Genomic DNA, 19333 nt, shown 5'->3' on the forward strand with positions numbered 1-19333 from the left:
ACTTGAAACCGCTCCGGCGCTCCGATTGGCCCTCGCGGAGAAAAGGGGCGTGGCCCCTCCTTACTATGCGGTGCGAGGACCCAACAACATTCCAGGCGCTGCGGCCCCGCCCCCGCCCCGCCCCCCGCGCGGCCGCGGCCTCCCCGGCCCTCGGCCACGCCCCCTCCCCAACTACTTAAAAGGACCCTCGGCGCGCTGGCTTCCCTCCTCCGGGCGGGTGTGCGCGCGTCTGGGCGTCGCTCCTCGCGTAAGGTGCGCTGGCTCCGCCCTTCGGGTGACCAGGGAAGCCGCGGATCCTCACCCAGGTCCGGCCAGGATGGGAGGGCTCGGGGCAGTTTTCCTACCTCCTGCTTGGCCCTCGAATCGTGGACGCACAGTTTCACATCAAAGTACAACCACTGAATCCCGAAAGGGATTTGGGGCAGGGAGCGGGGGCGCCGGACTCGGGACCCCGGAGCATCAGAACTGGAGATGACCTCTGGACGGTCTGACCCCTACAGTTCAAATGAGGCTTGAGTTGCAGGGCTTTGCCCAAAGTCGCTCGCTCGCTCGTTCCCATTCGGGGCTCACATGCTGTCCCCCCACCCTTCTCCTGTAGTCCCAGCCTCAGGTTAGATGGATAGAAGTCTCTAAGGGAAACGCTCTTGCTCCAGGGGCTCAATGCTGCCCCACCTCTTTGCCCTTAGGCCTCAGGCCCCCGGACCGTCATGGCCTTAGGTGAGGAGCATACACACACACCTTCCCTCCCAAGAAGTGAGAGCTCCAGAAAGGCAAGTTTCAGCCCAATATCAGGCCCCTTCCAGCGAGCTACATCTGTCCACAGGTGACAGAGGCTGCCTTCGGAGGAGGGGGACTAGGCTGGCCAGAGTGATGTAGAGTGAGACTGCACTAGGTGACGTCTGAGCTACTCCCAACCCTAATAGTCTATGATTTAATGGAACTCACATACCAAGGAAGGGGCTTCCAGAAGGGGTCTGGACTTCTCTGGTCTCTGGCAAGTTGGAGCAGATGATGGCCTTCCCTCTGCACTTCCTATTGCCCAGCCTGCACCAGGCCTCATGGCGGGTGGGGGTGGGAGGGGGGTGGGAGAACAAGTAGGTCACATCTTAAATCTCAAGGTACCATCAAATAGCTGCCCCGCCATGGTCCCTCCTTCAGGAGTACACGTGAGGTTGTGATGTGTAGCAGCCTGTGTGCCTTAATAGTGCTCAACAGTGCCTGGTTCTTCTGTTCCTACACACACACATACACAAAACCCTTTTATATAACACCATATTAATGGAAATGCTTTTTTTCCCAAAATGAAAGCTGTTACAGAAGATCTGAATGATGCTTATGTAACATTAAAAACTGAGTTTGGGTAGATCTTAATTCATTAACGGAAAAGGAAAGGGAGGAGTTCTTTTTTTCTTTTTTTTAAGATTTTATTTATTTGAGAAGGAAGGGGAGAGAGTGCACGCGTGAGCACATAAGCAGGGTGAGAAGCAGAGGGAGAAGGACAAGCAGACTCCATGCCCAGTGTAGAGCCTGACTGGGGGGGGGTGGGGGGGTGGAGTGGGGGCGGCTTGGTCTCACAACCCTGAGATCATGACCTGAGCCAAAATCAGGAGTCAAACACTTAATGGGACACTTAACCCACTGAGCCACCCAGGTGCCCCAGGGATGCATTCTTCCATATTTATCTCCCATCATTATTAAAAGATCACTAAATCAGTAGGGTTCTTAAAGATAAAGCTTGAATAGTCAGGTTATGGTGGGGGGCCACTTTTGAGGCCACCCCGCCCCCCTTCAGCAAGGTAGTTCGGTTGGGATGGGAGGAGGAAGGGTGCAGGCAGGAGCTGAGAATAGAGGGTTGAGAGAGACCTGCTACCTCCAGCTGTGTACTGGTGGGTAGGACACTCCATCTCTCTGGGCTTCTGTTTCTCATCCATAGAGACCATCCCTCCCCCCTTCATAGTTTACAAAGTACTTTCACCTACACTCTTCTGTCTCATTTAATCTCTCATTTCTTTGAGGCTGACAGAGCAGTTTTATGCCCATTTTGTCCATGAGGAGACAGGGTCTGGAAAGGTTAATTGACTTACCCTAAGGTTTCTTACAAACTTATTTTTTTTTATTTTTTTTATTTTTTTTATGATAGTCACAGAGAGAGAGAGAGAGAGGGAGAGGCAGAGACACAGGCAGAGGGAGAAGCAGGCTCCATGCACCGGGAGCCCGACGTGGGATTCGATCCCGGGTCTCCAGGATCGCGCCCTGGGCCAAAGGCAGGCGCTAAACCGCTGCGCCACCCAGGGATCCCTTTTTTTTTTTTTTTTAATTTTTTTTTTTTATTTGTCTTACAAACTTATTAAGAGGAGGAGGCAGGACGAGAATTTGTCTTTAGACTTTTAAGACTAGAACTCTTGAACCTTTTCCAGAGTTCTTTTCCTATGTACAGGAAATAGGAGGAAATATTAGAACCTAGTCACTGTCTTTTCTTGCTAAGAACTCTAATTGCATCACCTCCTTGGGAAGTCCTCCCAGATACCCACTCTCACATTAGCCCTTTATAGCCTCCTACACACTCTCTTAGAGCACTTAACATTTTGCCTTGCCACTGGCAGTTTGCTTATCAGCTTCCAAGCCAGAAGATGGGTTGAGATTATTGAGACTAATGAATTATGTATTATTTATTAGTGTGTCTCTTGTATCTAGCATGGTACTTGCCACAGGGCAGGTAGCCTTACACGCCTGCTATATAAGTCTTGATTCTGTGTCTTAACCAGTGCTCTTTTGCACAGGAGTTCAGAGAACCACAGCAAAAAACACATTTAATATTGTAAGAGAACTGAAACAAGTTTCATGGAACAGTACTTCCCCTGCTGTGTACATGCACTCTGATATTTTCTTTTCTTTTTGAAAAAAGATTTATTCATTTATTCGAGGGAGAGAAAGAGAGAGGGAGGGAGGGTGAACATGTGTGAGTGCGTGTGTGTCGGGGGAGGTGGAGCGGGAGAGACTCTTCAAGCAGACTCCTCGCTCAGTGGCCTCGACCTCACAGCCCACGGGATCATGACCTGAGCCGAAATCAAGAGGTGGACTTAACTGACTGAGCCACCCGGGCGCCCCTTGATAATTTCTACTGTACTTCATGTTTTCAAGATGCTGGCCATGATCCCCTAAGTTGATTTCATGACCCACTACCAGGTAGTGACTTAGAGTTGGAATAATACTGCTTTCATCTCCTGTCCTAGAAGCATTCTTTGTGTAGGGTCTACTTGTCCCTAAAAGATGCGGAGGAGATGGCATTCAAGTACCCATTTTTCTGAGGTCAAGGAGGGTCTTATATATAAGAAAATAGATAGGGGCGCCTGGGTGGCTCGGTGGGTTAAGCGTCTGCCTGCAGCTCAAGTCATGCAGCCCCTGTGTTAAGCTCCCTGCTCAGCAGGGAATCTGCTTTTCTTTCTCCCTTTGTGCTCTCGCTCTCTCAAGTAAATAAATAAAATCTTAAAAAAAAAAAAAAGAAAAGAAAAGAAAAAAAGAAAAGAAAAGAAAAGAAAGAATGAAAATAGAAACCTTTCCAAGATTAGAGAGAGGCACAAGGGTGCAAATAGAATCTAGGGTGGGGCCAAGAGATGAGGGAAGGTCCCTGAGAGGCCTGGTGGGAACCTTTCTGCCTCCAGAAATTAAAAGGTAGTGCCAGCTTTACTAGAGCCTGGAACCCCCAAACACCGGTAGGCCGTTGGCCTCTTACTGCTCTGCCCCCAGATGATAGGTTTCCACCGGAGAAAGCTCTCTGTTAAGGGGGTGGGGAGCGTGGGAGGCAAGTGGCCATTCCCACCTCTGCCTAAAACAGCCTCTTCATTAACCTCCTGCCTCTAGGCCCCAGGCCAGTTGCTGGCTGTGTGACTTTGGGTAGGCTTAGGGGGAGTTTAAGGGTGACAGTTGCAGCCAGGGCTCTCTGGGCCTGACAGCTCCCCCAAGAGAGCTCACCTACCTGTTTCACCCCTTTACCTCACCTGGAGGGTTGGTGAGAGGCATATGAAGACAGAAGCACCCCCCTTCCCCACTCCCACCAAGTGCCAGAACACTGGGGTGGCGAGGGTGGGGCTCGAAGGAGCAGCTGTCCCTGTCTGTCTGTTGTGGCCACTGTGAACTGGACCCAGTAATCCTGACGCCAGGCTTTGGGAAAGGGAAACGGAGCTGGAGGCCCTTCCTCTCGGGGAGATCATGCTCTCCAGAGCCCTGCCCCTTCCACTGCAGAAAATAAACACAGGGTTGGGCCCAGGGAGACCTTTCATGACCTTCTGATGTCACTGAAATGTTCCATTTAAAAAAAGGTTTATTTTTATGACAAACGGAACACATCCATTTTCTTGGTTTCTCTAATTGTTCCTGCAGAGTCTCGGTTCCGTTTTGTATTGTAACTAGGAAGGTGGGGTCTCAGTGCCAGGGGTCCAGAGCCCCGCGCCCTCCTGCCATGAGGCTTGTTTGGTCCTGTCCCGCTGCTCAGGGCAAGGTTCTGAGGGGGTGGCGGCGTGGGGTGGGGTGGGTTGGGTGGAGGGAGGGAGAACCAGTTACCAGTTGGTGGGGATGTCAGACCCTGGGGGGGGGGGCACTGGGGAGGAGCTAATGGCAGTGGGTATCGCTTCTCTGTGGAGCTCCTGGAACACCTCACTGGGGAAGATGTGTTCTGCAAGGTGCAGGCGTGCGCATCTTCCCGACCCTGCCATGCACTTAGCCTCTTGACGGCCTTCCTCATATCAAAGGGGATAACACTAGTACCGACCTCATAGGTTACTGCGGGACTTAAAGGAGACGGGATGTGAAGAGTTAGTGCCTGAAATGGTGGAAGTGATGAGTAAATATTACTCTTACCGTCACCCCCTCTCCTCCAGGCCTGTTCCTTCTGCATCTGCTCAGTTCCCTGAGCCAGAAACCTGAGGTCACCCAAGACTCTTCCTCCCCACTCATGTCTACCCCCAACCAGTCCTGAGGACCAAGGACTCTTCCCCTCCCAAGTTCTGTTACTGAGGCCTTGCCTTCTTTCCCTTCTCTGAGGTAGAGGCTGGCGGCAGGCTCCTAACCAACCTCTTTCCTTCTCTAGGTCCCAAATTCCAATCCTGGCTCTCCTAGAAGATGCAGATCTCATCGTGTCTATGTGGAACTTTCGGGATGAAGTTCAGGTGTCTAGCTGGGCACAGATGGTCCCGAAGATCTGGCTCCTGTTGGCTTACCTGCCCCTTCTACCACACCTTCCACACACCCACCCATGCTTCCGTCCAGAGGAACCAAGCACCTGTGATTCTTTGACACCTTTTGCCTCCATACCTTTGCACACATGGTTCTTTCTGCCTGGATGCCTTGCTTCTCTGTGGATGACGACTCACCCTTTCAAATACGTTTCAGTTGCCCCTTCTTCCTCAAATCCTCTCATGTCTGTGTTAGATGCTGCTTTGTGCTATTTTCATTCTGGTTTTCTGGACTGCCTACCCCCCCTCCCTCCAGCATAAGTTCCTTGAAGGCAGGCACTGCCTTTCTGCAAGCCGAGTGCACGCAGTAGGCTCTGTGGGAAGCCAGTCCCAGTAGGCATCTTCCTCCTTGGGCACTGAGCCGCGAAGGCTGGGAGGCAGGATGCCAGCCTCCTGGCACTTTTTCTACCACCCAGGAAGTGGCACTCTGGGACCTAGAGTGGATCTAGCCCTGAGGAGCCTAGGACTACCCGGAGCTTCGGCAGCTAGATGGAAGCCAACAGGGGCTTGGTGACACCAACAGACACACCTGGCCCAGGCATTCGGAAAGGGCCCCAGAGGGCTTGTTAGGGGGACGGGCCTGCGCCAGGGCAGCCCCTAGACCTCTTTGTCCCTTGGTCAGTGAGCAAGAGAGTGTGAGATGAAAACAAATGGGACTATTTGGGGCGGTGCTGGCAGGCCTGCCCTAGCCTCCCGCCTCCCTCAATCCAGGGTCCTCTGGGGCACAGCCCCCCCCTTTCTTATCACTCAGTCCTAGGTGGCCCTGGGGCCTGCGCCCCCCTGCAGCCACTAATCACCAGCTCCACCCTTCTCCCGAATGGGGAAGCCACTGGAGCAGATTGAGCTTCTGGGCCGCATGTACAGGTTCCTTAGGCGAAGCCCAGCGTCCTGCCTCCCTCACTTCCCACCCTCCCTGCTCGCGGCAGGCCCCCAACAGCCAGTAGGGCCGGTGGGAAAGGAAAGAGGGGGCCGCTCCTGCGCCCCAGCCCCAGCCATCCAGTCATTGGGGCCCAGGTGTGGCCCCTCCCTCCACAGCCCCTCACCGGCCCTCCCCGCCAGGGGCACAGCTTGGGTCCCACATCCCCCACCCCAGGAGCACAGCTTGGGTCCCACACACCCTCCCGTGGCCCTTTGAGGTCACGTGGCATGGCATGGGGGTGGGGGGGGCAGGACGCCCCTGACCCAGTCTGGCAGCCTCGAGGTTTTCAGAATCAGCGCTGCCGATTCTGGGCCTTTCTCCCCAGACCTAGCGTGGGCCAGGTTGGCTTTGGCTTCTGGAGCCCAGGGAGTGCCGCCCGGCGGGGGTTTACCTTCCAGCACCTACTATGTGTCTAGCTCCTGCTTGGCGTCCCCAGGCCTGGTGCATATCCTTCCTTCTGAGAGGCACTAACAGGGAGTGTCCGAGGCAGCCCTGAGGCCTGGGATCTCCGCTCCGAAGACCCGGTAGGGCCGATCTCTTAGCTCCGGGCCGGCGTAGGTATCCTGTTAGGCCAAGCCCAGGACTAAGCGTGTTCCCTCTGGTTAGCCTGGGTTCCAGGCCTCGGAGAGCTGTACTTTGGGTGGGGGGGACAGGGAGACCAAGAGGGAATAGCTTGCTCCTGGGCTGGGCGGGCGGTCCCTAGACTGCTCACTCCATCCTAGTGGCAACTCCTAGTTAGAAAGCCCCGTACTGGAGCTGACCCTGGTCACACCAAGAGGCTTTGGCTTCTTTTTGGGGTTGAGGTGGGGAGCGAATGGCTTGGAAGGAGAGGTATGGGCCACAGCCACTGGGCTTGGGAGATGGGACCTTGGAGGAAGGAGCACAGTGGGAGAAGGGCATTGGCAGAAGGGAGCCTCGTGTTGAATGCAGGGAGAGGCCTGCATTTTTTTGTGAATCATTAATTCACTCGTTCAAATATTTATTGAGCCCTTCCTGAATGTGGTCCTTAACCACTTGCATACTCATTGACTTGCATAATCATCAGCCTGTCTCCGGGCTTCAGTAAGTAAGACAGGATTCCCGCCCTCCTAGAGTTTACAGTCTAGCGGGAAAGCCAAGCACAGGGGGGGCATTCGCAGTGCCAAGGGCATCAGTAGGGAAGAGAGGCTGTGGAGAGGAGGAGGGCTTAGACCAGATTAGGGGGAGGAGGAGGCTAGCTAAAAAAGTGTTATGTAAGCTGAGGCCCAAAGTATAAACCATCCTTAATCTGTTGCGCTGAGAGTGGAGAAGGAAGAATGAATAGCCTTCCAGGTAGAGGGCACAGTGCATGCAAAGTCCCAGGGGCACATCCTGGAAGCTGCCAGTGAAGTAGGGTCGGCATACGGCCCCTCAGTTTGCTGGCTGACAAAACAGGAGATGGGGAGATTGCATTTGGGAGAGGAAGAGGGCTGAGCTGATAAATAATGCCACCTGGGAAGGTGCCCCTTGGAGTCCACACAGAGTCCTGCAGGAGTGCCGTAGTGGAGGATGTGACACCTCCTTTTATAGTTGCTTTATAAAATCAATATTTATTTTTATCAAGATCCTACATACACACAGCTTAGAAAATCAAATAGTTCTGAAGGGCTGTAACAAAAACAGAAGTCCCCTGGCCTTTTTCCCAATCTTTATCCTTCTCCCTTGGGGCAACCACTTTCAACTGTTTCAGCTGTTTCTACTGGTATTTCCTTCCTTATTTCTAAATAATATATGCACTGCCATTCTGGATTCATCGAGCTAATTGGTTGACTTCTTGTTTCGGTAGATGCGGATTTTGATTCCTGCTCTCCGCTTCCCTACCCCACCCCCTTTATGTCTATATCATAATTTATGGTTCAATCCATGTTCAGTGATTGCATTATTGACTTTGAAAATGTTGTTTACTTTTGAGACAAGTATTCTGGTTATATTTCCTCTTCTAATATAACTTTTTGTTGCATGCTCTGTTTACATTTCCTTTCTTGTACAACTTTCTTGTTTTTCCTGGAGTTAATTGCCTCATTTTTTTCTGTGCTTGGTTTTCTTTGAATCTCTGGTTCTGTCTTCCCACACCCTTCAACAGTTCTGTAAAACGCCTTCTCAGTACAATTTTGCATATGGCCAAACCTGTCACATAATCTTACCGGTTCTGTTTTGTTTTTCCTTGGAGACTTGTGTCTCGGGGTGCCGCATCCTTCCACTTTTCTCTGGATGCATTGCTCTCGAGGTCTGTAGCACATCTGTCACCCTCGGACTTTCCCTTTCCGTTGCCAGTAGTTAAGAATTCCCTTTGCCCTTTTCCTCTTTCAAGGACTCTGTGTCTTTCTCTGTTAACTTCCTTGTTTGGATGAAACACATGCTCCAGTAGCTTCTTCTGAGAGTGCCTGGGAGGTATAACATTTCAGAGACTTTTGCATACCTGAAGCGGTTTTGTCCCATCCTCGCTTTTGATTCATAGTTTTGGCTGGGTATAGAATTTTAGGTTGAAAATAATTTTCCTGCAGAATTTTGAGGATGTTGCTCCTTTGCCGTACAGTTTCTACAATTTTGCAGCTGAGACGTCTCATGGACTTTGAATTCACCTCCCTCCCCCACCCCGCCCCCACTTTTAGGATTTTCTCTTTTATCCCTGATATATTAAAACATCACAGTGTGGGTCATTTTTTATGGCACTCTATGGGACTCTTTAATCTAACAGTGGTTTTCAAAGTGTGGTCCCCAGATTGGTAGCATCAGTGGGAACATGTTAGCCGTCTATGCGGATTGTGAGCCCCACCTCACATCTAATGGATAGAAGCTCTGGTTAGGTCCCAGCAAACTGTGTTTTGTTATTGTTGCTATTTTATTGAGAGATATTTGACATATTACATTATGTTAGTTTCAGGTGTACAAGATAATGATTTTATATTTGTATACACTCTGAAATGATCACCACATGAAGTCGAGTTAACATTTGCTGCCATACAGAGTTACACATTTATTTCTGATGATGAGAACCTTTAAGATCTACTCTCTTAGCAACTTGCAAATATGTGATACAGTACTATTAGCTGTAGTCACCACGCTGCACAACGTGTCCCTGTGACTTACTTATAACTGGAAGTTTGTACCTCTTGACTCCCTTTACCCACTTGGCTTACTTCCACCCCCAGCCTTTGTCTTTTTTTAAATTATTTTTATTTTTTAAAGACTTTATTTATTCATGAGAGAGAGAGAGAGAGAGACAGGCAGAGGGAGAAGCAGGCCCCATGCAGGGAGCCCTATGTGGGACTCGATCCTGGGACTCCAGGATCATGCCCTGGGCTGAAGGCCGTGTTAAACCGCTGAGCCACCGGGGCTGCCCCACTCCCAGCCTTTGGCAAACAGCAGCCTGTTTTCTGTGTCTGTGAGCTTGGTTTTTTTGTTTGCTTGTTTTTTTAGATTCCATGTATAAAGATCATACAGCATTTGTCTTTCTCTGACTTCTTTCATTTAGTGTAATGCCGTCAAGGTGCATCCATGTCACAGATGGCAAGATTTCCTTCTTTTTTATGGCTGAATAATATTCTATATTAATATATATTTACACATAAAATCTATGTTTTAACAATCCCCCCCAGGTATTTTTGTGCATGCTAAAGTTTAAGAACCTCTGTTTTAGCAATTTATGTCTTTACTTCTGGGAATTTCTTGATTTTTTAAAGATTTATTTATTCATGAGAGACACTGAGAGAGAGGCAGAGACAAAGGCAGAGGGAGAAGCAGGCTCCCTTCGAGAAGCCTGATGTGGGATTCAATCCCAGGACCCTGGGATCATGACTTGAGCCAAAGGTAGATGTTCAACCACTGATTTCTTTATTATTTCTTTGAAATGTCTGCAACTTCTATTATTTGGATACTGGATCTCTTGGATTGATCCTTTAACTTTCTTTCTTTCTTTCTTTCTTTCTTTCTTTCTTTCTTTCTTTCTTTCTTTCTTCTTTCTTTTTTATGATTTTATTTATTTATTTGATACAGAAGACAAAGCACAAGCAGGGGGAGCAGCAGAGGGTGAGGGAGAAACAGGCTCTCTACCAAACAAGGAGCCCAATGTGGGGCTCGATCCCAGGACGCTGGGATCGTGACCTGAGCTGAAGGCAGATGCTTGACTGACTGAGCCACCCAATTCCCTTGATCCTTTAATTTTCTTATGATTTCTCTTTTATTGGCCATCTCTTTTTTCTGTTTTCTGGGAGATTTTGTCAATGTTCTATTCCAATCCATTTACTAAGTATGTTGTTACCAACAGTTTAATTTTTTCTTTTTTTTTATTAATTTTCAAGAGTGCTTTCATGTTCCCTGTTTTTTCTTTTCTTTTCTTTTTGAATGGTTTCATGTTCTTGGTTCTCTGTATGCATGCAGTATCTTCTCTCTGAGGATATGAATTTGAAATAGTCTTCCTCCTATATTGTTTGTTTCCTCTGATTTCACTTTTTTAAAAAAAGGTTTTCATTTATTTATTCATGTGAGACAGAGAGAGAGAGAGAGAGAGAGAGAGAGAGAGGCAGAGACATAGGCAGAAGGAGAAGCAGGCACCCTGCGGGGAGCCTGATGAGGGATTCAATCCCAGGACCCTGGGATTAGGCCCTAAATCGCAGGCAGACGCTCAACCACTGAGCCACCCAGGTTTCCCGGATTTCACATTTTCTGTTTTGGTATGTATCACATTGGAGACTTTCCACAGAGGTCTGGTCTTCCTTGGCCATCCATTCATATTTGAGAAGAAGGCAGTGACGCAGTCAGAAACTCTCAGTGTGGGCTCCCTGAGGCCAGGGAGGTGGCTGGCTGGTCTCTTTCACTGAGGAGCCCCACCTGTCAGTATCAGTGGCACAGTTTGGTTTTTCTAGAATAGAGTCCTTTAGTCTCCAGCTTGAAGGTTATAAGCCCACCTGCCCAGAGTCCTAGAGCTCGGTGGAGCCTGGGAAGGGGGGAGCAGTGTGTGGCAAGTGTGCTGAGTGACACAGTTCAGAACGCTGACTTCCACTGAGTCTTTGCTGCCCTTCCTTCTTCTCCACTGCCTCCCCCAGGAAGGTTCAGTATCTCCAGAATCCATCTTCCTGTTTCCTGCATGAGTGGGGAAGGGGACACAATAAATCATTTGATGATGTTGGATACAGCTGACTTTCCTGACTGTCGAATTGCTCTTTAAATAGATCTTTGAACAGGCCCCCAGTTTTTAGACCCCCATCTAGTAACTCTAGTAAACTAGAGTTTACTTGCAACGTCCAATTCCCAAGCTTCTCTGGGGTTCTGAAAGAAGAGTCAGCTTGCTGCTGCTTCTTCTCCTTTTTTTTTTTTTTTTTTTTATTTTCTTTATTTATTTGACAGAAAGAAAGAAGACAAGCAGGGAGAGCAGGAGAGGGAGAAGCTGAGCAGAGAGCCTAGTGCAGGGCTTGATCCCAGGACCCGGGGATCATGACCTGAGCAGAAGGCAGACACTTCACCACCCAAGCCACCCAGGCACCCACCTCATCAGCTTGCTTCTTATGGGTATGTGCCTCTGGACATTTTGGGCCTGCCCTTCTTAGTCATTTGCCACTTTTGCATACACCTTCTGTTTTCATATGATGTGATTTGGGATTTTAAATGTCTCCTAGTTTAGCTAAAGATGGAGTTTGGGTTTCTATTCCTTATTCTCCATGTCATTTTTGGGGGGGGGGGTGATTTTTGAGGAAAGAAGGAGATGGAAAGAGCTTTCCTCCACCATCTTATGACCAGAAGTCAGAGCTGTCTCTTGAGGTAGGTGATAGTGATGTCTGTGCCCAACACTCTTGCTGCTCTGACAAAGAGGGAGTGGGTTATCTGTAGGAGAAAGGTGAGCAGGGGGCAGAGAGGAGCTTCCAGAACTTTGAAGAGCTGCTCTGGGAACTTGACTGGAGATCCCTCAGGTGTGACAAGGATTCCTGGGCCCCAGGGAGGTCTAGTCGAGGTGAGACACTGAGAATCAGTGGTGAGTATAGCATGGGACAAGGATGGAGGTGGTGAGCAGTGGGAAGTAAGCTCCAGCTCACAGGAAGAGCGGGAAAGAGGTGAGGATGGGGGAATATTCTAGAGCCAGAGAAAGAGGCAGCAGAGTGTCTGGCCTTGAGGCGGGCTATTCACCACGAGGCAGAAGAGGATAAGACAAGATTGAGAACCTCCAGTGAGATGTTGATTGTGGGCCAGGGACTGGATCACGTTCTTCAGGTGCAGGTGGAGCAGTGGGGGCAGTGGGAGCAGTGGGGGCAGTGGGAGCAGGGAAACAAGAGGAGGAAGGAAAGGAGTCTAAGGTCCCCGCAGGAAGTTCTGACTCTCAGGACTAGGGGGGTGGGGCAGGTCTGAGTGATGATGGAGGAGGGGGAGCTGCTCAGGAACAGAGCCACAGAGCAGCGTGTCCCCAAGGGTGAGAGGGGAGGGGGACGAAACAGCTGTGCACCTGCTCAAGGTTCCTGAAGGGAAGGCAGCCGGTGGGAGAGGCCCGTCATCTAGATGCACGGCCCCCGGAGAGGAAGGAGAGGACTTTATTTTATTTTATTATTATTTTAAAGTATTTATTTATGTATTCACGAGAGACACAGAGAGAGAGGCAGAGACCCGGCAGAGGGAGAAGCAGGCTCCATGTAGAGAGCCCGAAGCGGGACTCGATCCCGGGACCCCGGGGTCATGCCCTGGGCTGCAGGCCGACTGGACCACTGAGCCCCCCGGCGCCCTGGAGGGAGAGAGTTTCACGAAGGACGGTGGTCCCTCGAGTCCAGTCCAGTGTGTACGCGCCGTGCCCGGGTGCCCGCCGAGGGCCGCGGAGCTGGGGTGCACTCGTGGGCCACCCGCCTGAGCTCCGACGGCCCACCTCCCAGACCCGCTGGCATCTCCAGGCCTTCCGCCGCCTTTTTTTCTGTTGCTGTGAGCCCTGATTTTGCTCCTGGACTTACCCTGCCCTCCCGGGGAAGGAGCCCCCCTCTGCCCCAGGAGAGGAACACCAATGGGTGGCAGCGGCCCGTCGGGGTGCTTCTCTCTCTCCCAGCAAGTGGTTCAGGCCCTGGTGTGGGGTGCAGCCTGGCCTGGGAGCCCCACTAGGCCGGGGCTCCTGACAGGGCCACAGGCTGCAAGTTTGAGTGGGGTCTGGACTTTACAAAAGGTGGGATTAACTCTCTCTGCCTCTGGAAAACGAGGCACTTGCCCATGGTCTAAGTCACTTTGCATTGGTCTTCTGTGGCTTTCAACCAAGGGCCCTAACTCTCACATAAATACCAAGCGTCTTCCTGGGCATTTGAGGGAGGTGATCAAGGGGGAAATAGGCTGATGGCTAACAGGGTAGCATTAATAGGATTTCAAAATAAAGGAGGCCGATGGATCTTTTGGAGACAGAAGAATTACCTAATAGATGAGGATTGATGTGAGGGGGCGCTGGGTGGCTCAGCCGGCTAAGCGTCTGCCTTCTGCTCGGGTCATGATCCCTGGGTCCTGAGACTGAGTCTGCTTCTCCCTCTCCCTCTGCCTGCTGCTCCCCTGCTTGGGCTTTCTTCCTCTCTCAAACAAAGCTGAGAATTGACCGAAAGGGCTAGAGAGAAGGGGAACAGCCCAGGGAAGTGGTCACCACTCATTAAGCAGACATTGCTGTATCCTGGGCACCGTGAAAGGGGCAAGGATGTAACGAGCAGAAGGCAAGCTCCCCTACTGTAGCCAAACCTTCAGACCATGAGCACACAAATAACAAACAGGATAAGATGATGTAAGGTAATTGTAGGGGTGGTGGTGGTTAATTCTGAGAGATGGTAGTCAAGGATGTCCCCTCTGAAGACGAGACCCGAAGGGAGAATGAGCCAGCCATGTGAATAACAACATAGAGATTTCCCGAAAATGGGGATCCCTGGGTGGTGCAGCAGTTTAGCGCCTGCCTTTGGCCCAGGGCGCGATCCTGGAGACCAGGGATCGAATCCCACATCGGGCTACCGGTGCATGGAGCCTGCTTCTCCCTCTGCCTGTGTCTCTGCCTCTCTCTCTCTCTGTGTGTGTGACTATCATAAATAAATAAAAATTAAAAAAAAAAAAAAAAAGAGATTTCCCGAAAATGTTTCAGGCCAGCAGTCAGGAGTTGAGCGACCGTTCCAGAAAGGGAAAAGGCGGCAGTAAAGCTGGCCTTGGAGGCTCGTGTGGGCCAGGAGTGACCGAGTAGCTGGAGACCTCCCTGGTGGCAGGACAGGCTGGGAACTTCAGTGTCACTGACTTTCTAGAGGCTGGAATGGTTTGAATGGAGTATTTGGAGCGAGAGCCTGCGGGTTGAAGGAAAGACATTTGGGGCCAGCGGATGACCTGGTCTCTGAGTGCTCAGCGACTTCCTTTTGCCCATCCGGTCCGGAGTTCCAGCCTGTTCCCCAGTTTTAATAAGTCTTCGTTGGGCTGCTGTCACAGAATGCCACAGACTGGGTGAGACGTGTATGTCTCCCAGTTCTGCAGGCTGGGAAGTCCAAGATCATGGTGCTGGCAGCTGCAGTGTCTGGTGTGGGCCTGCTTCAGACATGGCTGGCTTCTGTCCTCACATGGCAGGAGGAGCAGGAGAGCTCTGGGGGGGCAGGGGGGGTGTCTAATCCATTCATGAGGCTCCTGACCTAATCACATCCCCAAGGCCCAGCCTTAGGATCTCAACATATGAAGCTCGTGGGGAGACACATTCAGGGCACAAAACACAGCTCTGCTGGGTCAATAAGCACCTCCAGTGTTTGCTCCAAGTGTGGCTTCTGCTGGTTGGTGGTGTGGGGTGGATACCCCAACAGAAAGACCTGGCCTCCAGGAGCTTCCTGGTCAAGGATTCAAGAATATTGCATCCAAAACAATTAGAAAACACTTTATCAGCAGAAAATCAAGAACACCCGTAGGGTTCTAGACCATGGGTGGCCATCCCAAGCCCCCTACTGCATTGGTCACAACCTGCCAACCTAGCACCAGTAGCCCTCTCTTCTGGCCCACTGCTCCTTCTTCTCCTAGGGCCAAGGGTGGCCTATTTCTTACTGAGCCCCCCGCTCCAGGCCCCTATAGGGGTAATTCATCCAGTTGGAGCCTGACACATGATTTCTGCTCATTCACTGCTGCCTTCCTCTAGTCTCCTGGGGATGTGAAGGAGGAGGACGGAGGTACCAGTCAGCCGGATTCGGAGTCCTTTGCCCAGAGGTGACATCGCCACGGTTTGCTCTTCAGGAGCCTACCTGGCACAAGGTCCTAGGTTTGGGGGTCCTGTAGCTGAACAAATAAGAAAAATGTTGATTGCTTACCATGTTAGTCTGTTGAAGAGGCAGGCTACAGCATTTTTCTTGTATTATCTCATTAAATTCGCACAACAATCCTAGAAGGTGGGGACTTTATTCTACTTCACAGTTGAAGACACTAAGGCATGGGGAGGTGAAGTCACGTGTCCTCGTCAAATCACCAGTAAGTGGTGCAGCCAAGATTTGAACCCAAGCAGCCTGACTGCAGCATCTCGGGTTGACACCATTGTACATGCTGCCAAATTGGCTCATTCTAGGAATTTCCCTTCTTGCCACAACATTGAGAACTGAGCTGGAGGCCATTCTGAGCAAGGACCAGTTCCCCTCCTCCCTGTGTGAAGGGAGGGAGTTGGGATCCAAGAGAAGAGGAATTCCAGAAAAGACACTGCCATACTGGCCATTTTTCCATAATGCTCCCCAGGCAGGGGATCTTACTTCTGATTTGCCAGGTGTCTCTCTGTTCTTCTAATTAACACCAGAGTCAGCCCCTCGCCAGGGTCCTGCCTGTAGCTGGATGCATGACCCTGTGGCTCCTGGGGCCAGTCTTCTGGGAGAGCCAGAGAGGACAAAGCAGTACCAACTCGGGTGGAGTTTCCTGTGGTGATGATCCCTTTGCCTCATCTATAAAAAGCTCTGGTATGATCTACCCCATTTATGGTGGAGGCCGGGATGGCGGAGTGTGCGGGAGGAGGAAAAATCAAGCTGAAACAGCTCCTCTTTGCCTCCCTGGATTCTCTTCCAAAATGCTGTCAGCACTGCCAGTTGGAAAATATTTTTCTCCCTCCCTTTGTCTTCTTTCTTATTTAAAAAAAAAAAAAAAAAAAAGCCATCTGGTGTCAAATTCACTCCTGGCACATCATAAAGGGTAGCACTAAAAATGTCCCTGAAAAACTAAAAGCAAAACCGCAGCAGTACACGCGGGATGGAATCTCAGCAGCCCAGAATTTCCGAGGTGCCGGGGGCCTGGGAGAGCAACCGTCTGGCTGGACCGAGGAGGAAACTGAGGCGGGGCGGGGCGGGGTGGGGGTGGGGGTGGGGGTGGGGGTAAGGTCACTCTTTCCAAAGGTTCCTCGAGCGCCTCTGGCTTCACGCTGCGCCCTGCAGCGTGGGGGCCCGAGCGTCCCCGGCAGACCCCTAACTGTCCCCCCATGGCTGCGGCCCGGCGGGGGCTGGGGCGAGGTGCGCCCGGGAGCCCCCGCAGCCCCCGCTCCGCGTTCCTCCGCCGCAGCCACCACTCCCCGAGGGCGCTGGGCCCCGGCCAGGTGGGCGCGGCCGGCTCTCCTCCTCCTCCTCCCCCCGCCCCCCCCCCCCCCCCGCGCAGCCCCGCGGGGGCCGCCTGCAGAGCGCAGCGAGGTCCCTGCCCCCCCACCCCGCCCCCCGCCCCCACCGGGAGAGGACCGGTCCCTGCGCCCCCCACCCACTGGGAGAGGATCGTCCCTACACCCCCACCCCCGACCTCCCACCGGGAGAGGACCAGTCCCTGCGCGCCCCCCACAACCACCGGGAGAGGACACGTCCCTGTGCGCCACCCCCCCGCCCCCCCGCTGGGAGAGGACCAGTCCCTGTGCGCCCCCTACAACCACCGGGAGAGGACCAGTCCCTGCCCCCCCAGCGGAGTCTGCCGCGGGGGGTGGGGGGTGGGGGGCCTGGCGGATTGCAGCGCCGACCTCCCCGCCGCTGTGGCCAGACTCCTGAGTGCCCGGTGGGTGCGTGGGCTTGACCTTGGCCGTGTCCCGCAGCTGGTGGTCCCCGCCGGCCACCACCCCGTCTGGCGCTCTGCGCGGGGTGAGCGTGCAAACTTGGAGTTGCTGCTCCAGTTCTGAGGATTCTGTGACGCGGAGAGAGGAGGGTGTGCAGGACCACAGAAGAAAGATCTAACCCAGTTCTTGGCCTGAATGTAAATATTTACAATCCTATTAATACTGGCGCTTTAAATACCCGCTCCTGCCCATTGAGCACCAGCGGCTATCTCTGGGGCAGAGCTGGTTTCTCACCATTTCCCCTATTTTAGGAACTCGAGAGCCCAGGCACCTAGTGCCACGAGGAGTCAGAAGTCCCTCCGGAGCTAGCCCAACTGAGCACCCTCCCCGGAGCCACCTGGGGCTGCTGACCTCACAAGTCAGGCAGAGCCCTTCCTGCACCCTGACCGGACCAGGAACAGGCCCGGCTTCCCCTGCTCCTGTGCTGGAGCCTGGAGGGTGGAGTGGGATTAGATAAAATTAAGCTCCCAACCCACTGAAATAGAAGGTCCGGCTGGGATTTGGCCATTTTGTTTACGGGCATATCCCTGGCCCTGAGAACAATGCTTGGCGCATAGTAGCTGCTCAGTAAATATTTGAGCGGCTGAATGACTATAATAAAAGTCTTCAGATTCTTAAGAATTAAACACATATCCTCTCTTCTTGCTCCTTTACCCTCCATATAAATTCATGCTTTTTTTTCTCTTCCTGCCTCTTAAATCTCGAGCTTCGGTTTTAAAGACCTTGTGTGTTGTGTTTTATTTTAGCTTATCTGGAATAATTTTAGACTTGCAGCAAAGTTGCAAAGATAGCATAAAGACTTCTCATGTACTCTTCATGCAGCTTCCCCCACAGTTAATACGTGAGGTCACCATGGTGCATTTGCCACAATGAAGAAATTAGCATTGGTACATTACCATTAACCAGACAACGTACTTTACTTGGATTTTCGTGTTTTTCCACTCATCTCCTTTTTCTGTTCCAAGATCCAATCCGGGAATAGCTCCTTGAATTTTAGACTGGAAGACTTTTTTTTGGAAGATTTTTAATATGTAATCCAGATCTTACCGTGTAGGGTCTCTCTCCTTGGCACTGACCCAGGGGACAGAGTCCCTGGCACTAGGCTGAGCTTCCTGTCCTGGGGGCCTAGGAAACACCTTGAGCCCTGGATTTCCTGAGAGCGATATTAAGGGATTCCTCCTGGGTCTGCTTGCCGTCTCTGGTAGCATCTGGTACAAATCTGGACCCTGAGGGCTGCCCTGGGTCTTCCTCCCTCCCCCCACACCCCCACCACGCACATCCCAGAAAGAAGATGTACATGCTGCTCCCCGTGACCTGCCCCAGGTCTCCATTTCCTTTAGGACCTGACCCTTCCCTGTGTCCCTCATTACTTGGCATCCATTCCTCCGTCTCATGAGGGACAGACCCCATTCACTTCTCCCAGCCTCACTCTCCTTTTCCTCCATCCTGGAATCATCTTCTAGCCTGAAGTCCTCAGAGAAGCAACTTCTGGTTTGGACTATGTTACTTGCTCACAGCTCACCATCGAGCTAGCCTTGGGATTGGAGATGAGTGGAATGAGGGACACTCCATTTATTCAGTTGGCAGGAATTATTGAGCCTGGCTGATTCACAAAGATGAATAGTTCTGATCCTTGCTCTCCAAGATCTTACAGGTCTGGAGGAAGAGACAGGTAATGCGAACGAATAATTGGGAGACATGCCTTTATAGAGATAATATGTGTACACACTTTGGGGCAGCACTTAGGGGTAGAGCCCGGGCCCTTGGATTGTGCTGGAACACTGGGGCAGCTCCTGAGGTCATGCTTGAGTTGGGGCTTGAAAGATGGATAGGAAGTGGTAGGTGCCCAGGAAACGGGGCAGGGGGAGAAGAGAAGACACTCCCAGCAGGTGTACCTTGAGAGCAGAGCATTTTTGGGAATCTGCAGAGTCACCCAGTGTGGCTGGAACAATGGGGGTGTGAAGGAGATGACAGGAGAGAGACAGGCTGGATAAATAGAACAATCAGGTCTTAGGTTCCAGAGTTAGGAGTTTAAACTTCATTCAGCGGGTGGTGAGGGCTATGAGCCCATTTAGTTCTTAGGTCACTTGGGCAGCTCTTTGGAGCCGGGACTCCAGGCGAGAAGTAATGGGGTCTGAAACAGGGTAG

General features: G+C 51.7%; 2 long non-coding RNA genes across 2 annotated transcripts; both read left to right on the top strand.

The window, feature by feature from the left end:
* The first annotated feature begins 148 nt into the window (after positions 1-148).
* On the top strand, positions 149-5407 carry LOC102153380. Its single transcript, XR_005365305.1, has 2 exons — positions 149-305; positions 5087-5407. It is a non-coding gene; the product is annotated as an uncharacterized LOC102153380 (long non-coding RNA).
* An 11756-nt stretch (positions 5408-17163) lies between these two features.
* Positions 17164-17811, top strand: LOC106559349. Its single transcript, XR_005365128.1, has 2 exons — positions 17164-17322; positions 17437-17811. It is a non-coding gene; the product is annotated as an uncharacterized LOC106559349 (long non-coding RNA).
* Positions 17812-19333: the final 1522 nt, after the last annotated feature.

This window comes from Canis lupus, chromosome 10 (genome assembly GCF_011100685.1).
Source record: "Canis lupus familiaris isolate Mischka breed German Shepherd chromosome 10, alternate assembly UU_Cfam_GSD_1.0, whole genome shotgun sequence".
Taxonomy (NCBI): domain Eukaryota; kingdom Metazoa; phylum Chordata; class Mammalia; order Carnivora; family Canidae; genus Canis; species Canis lupus.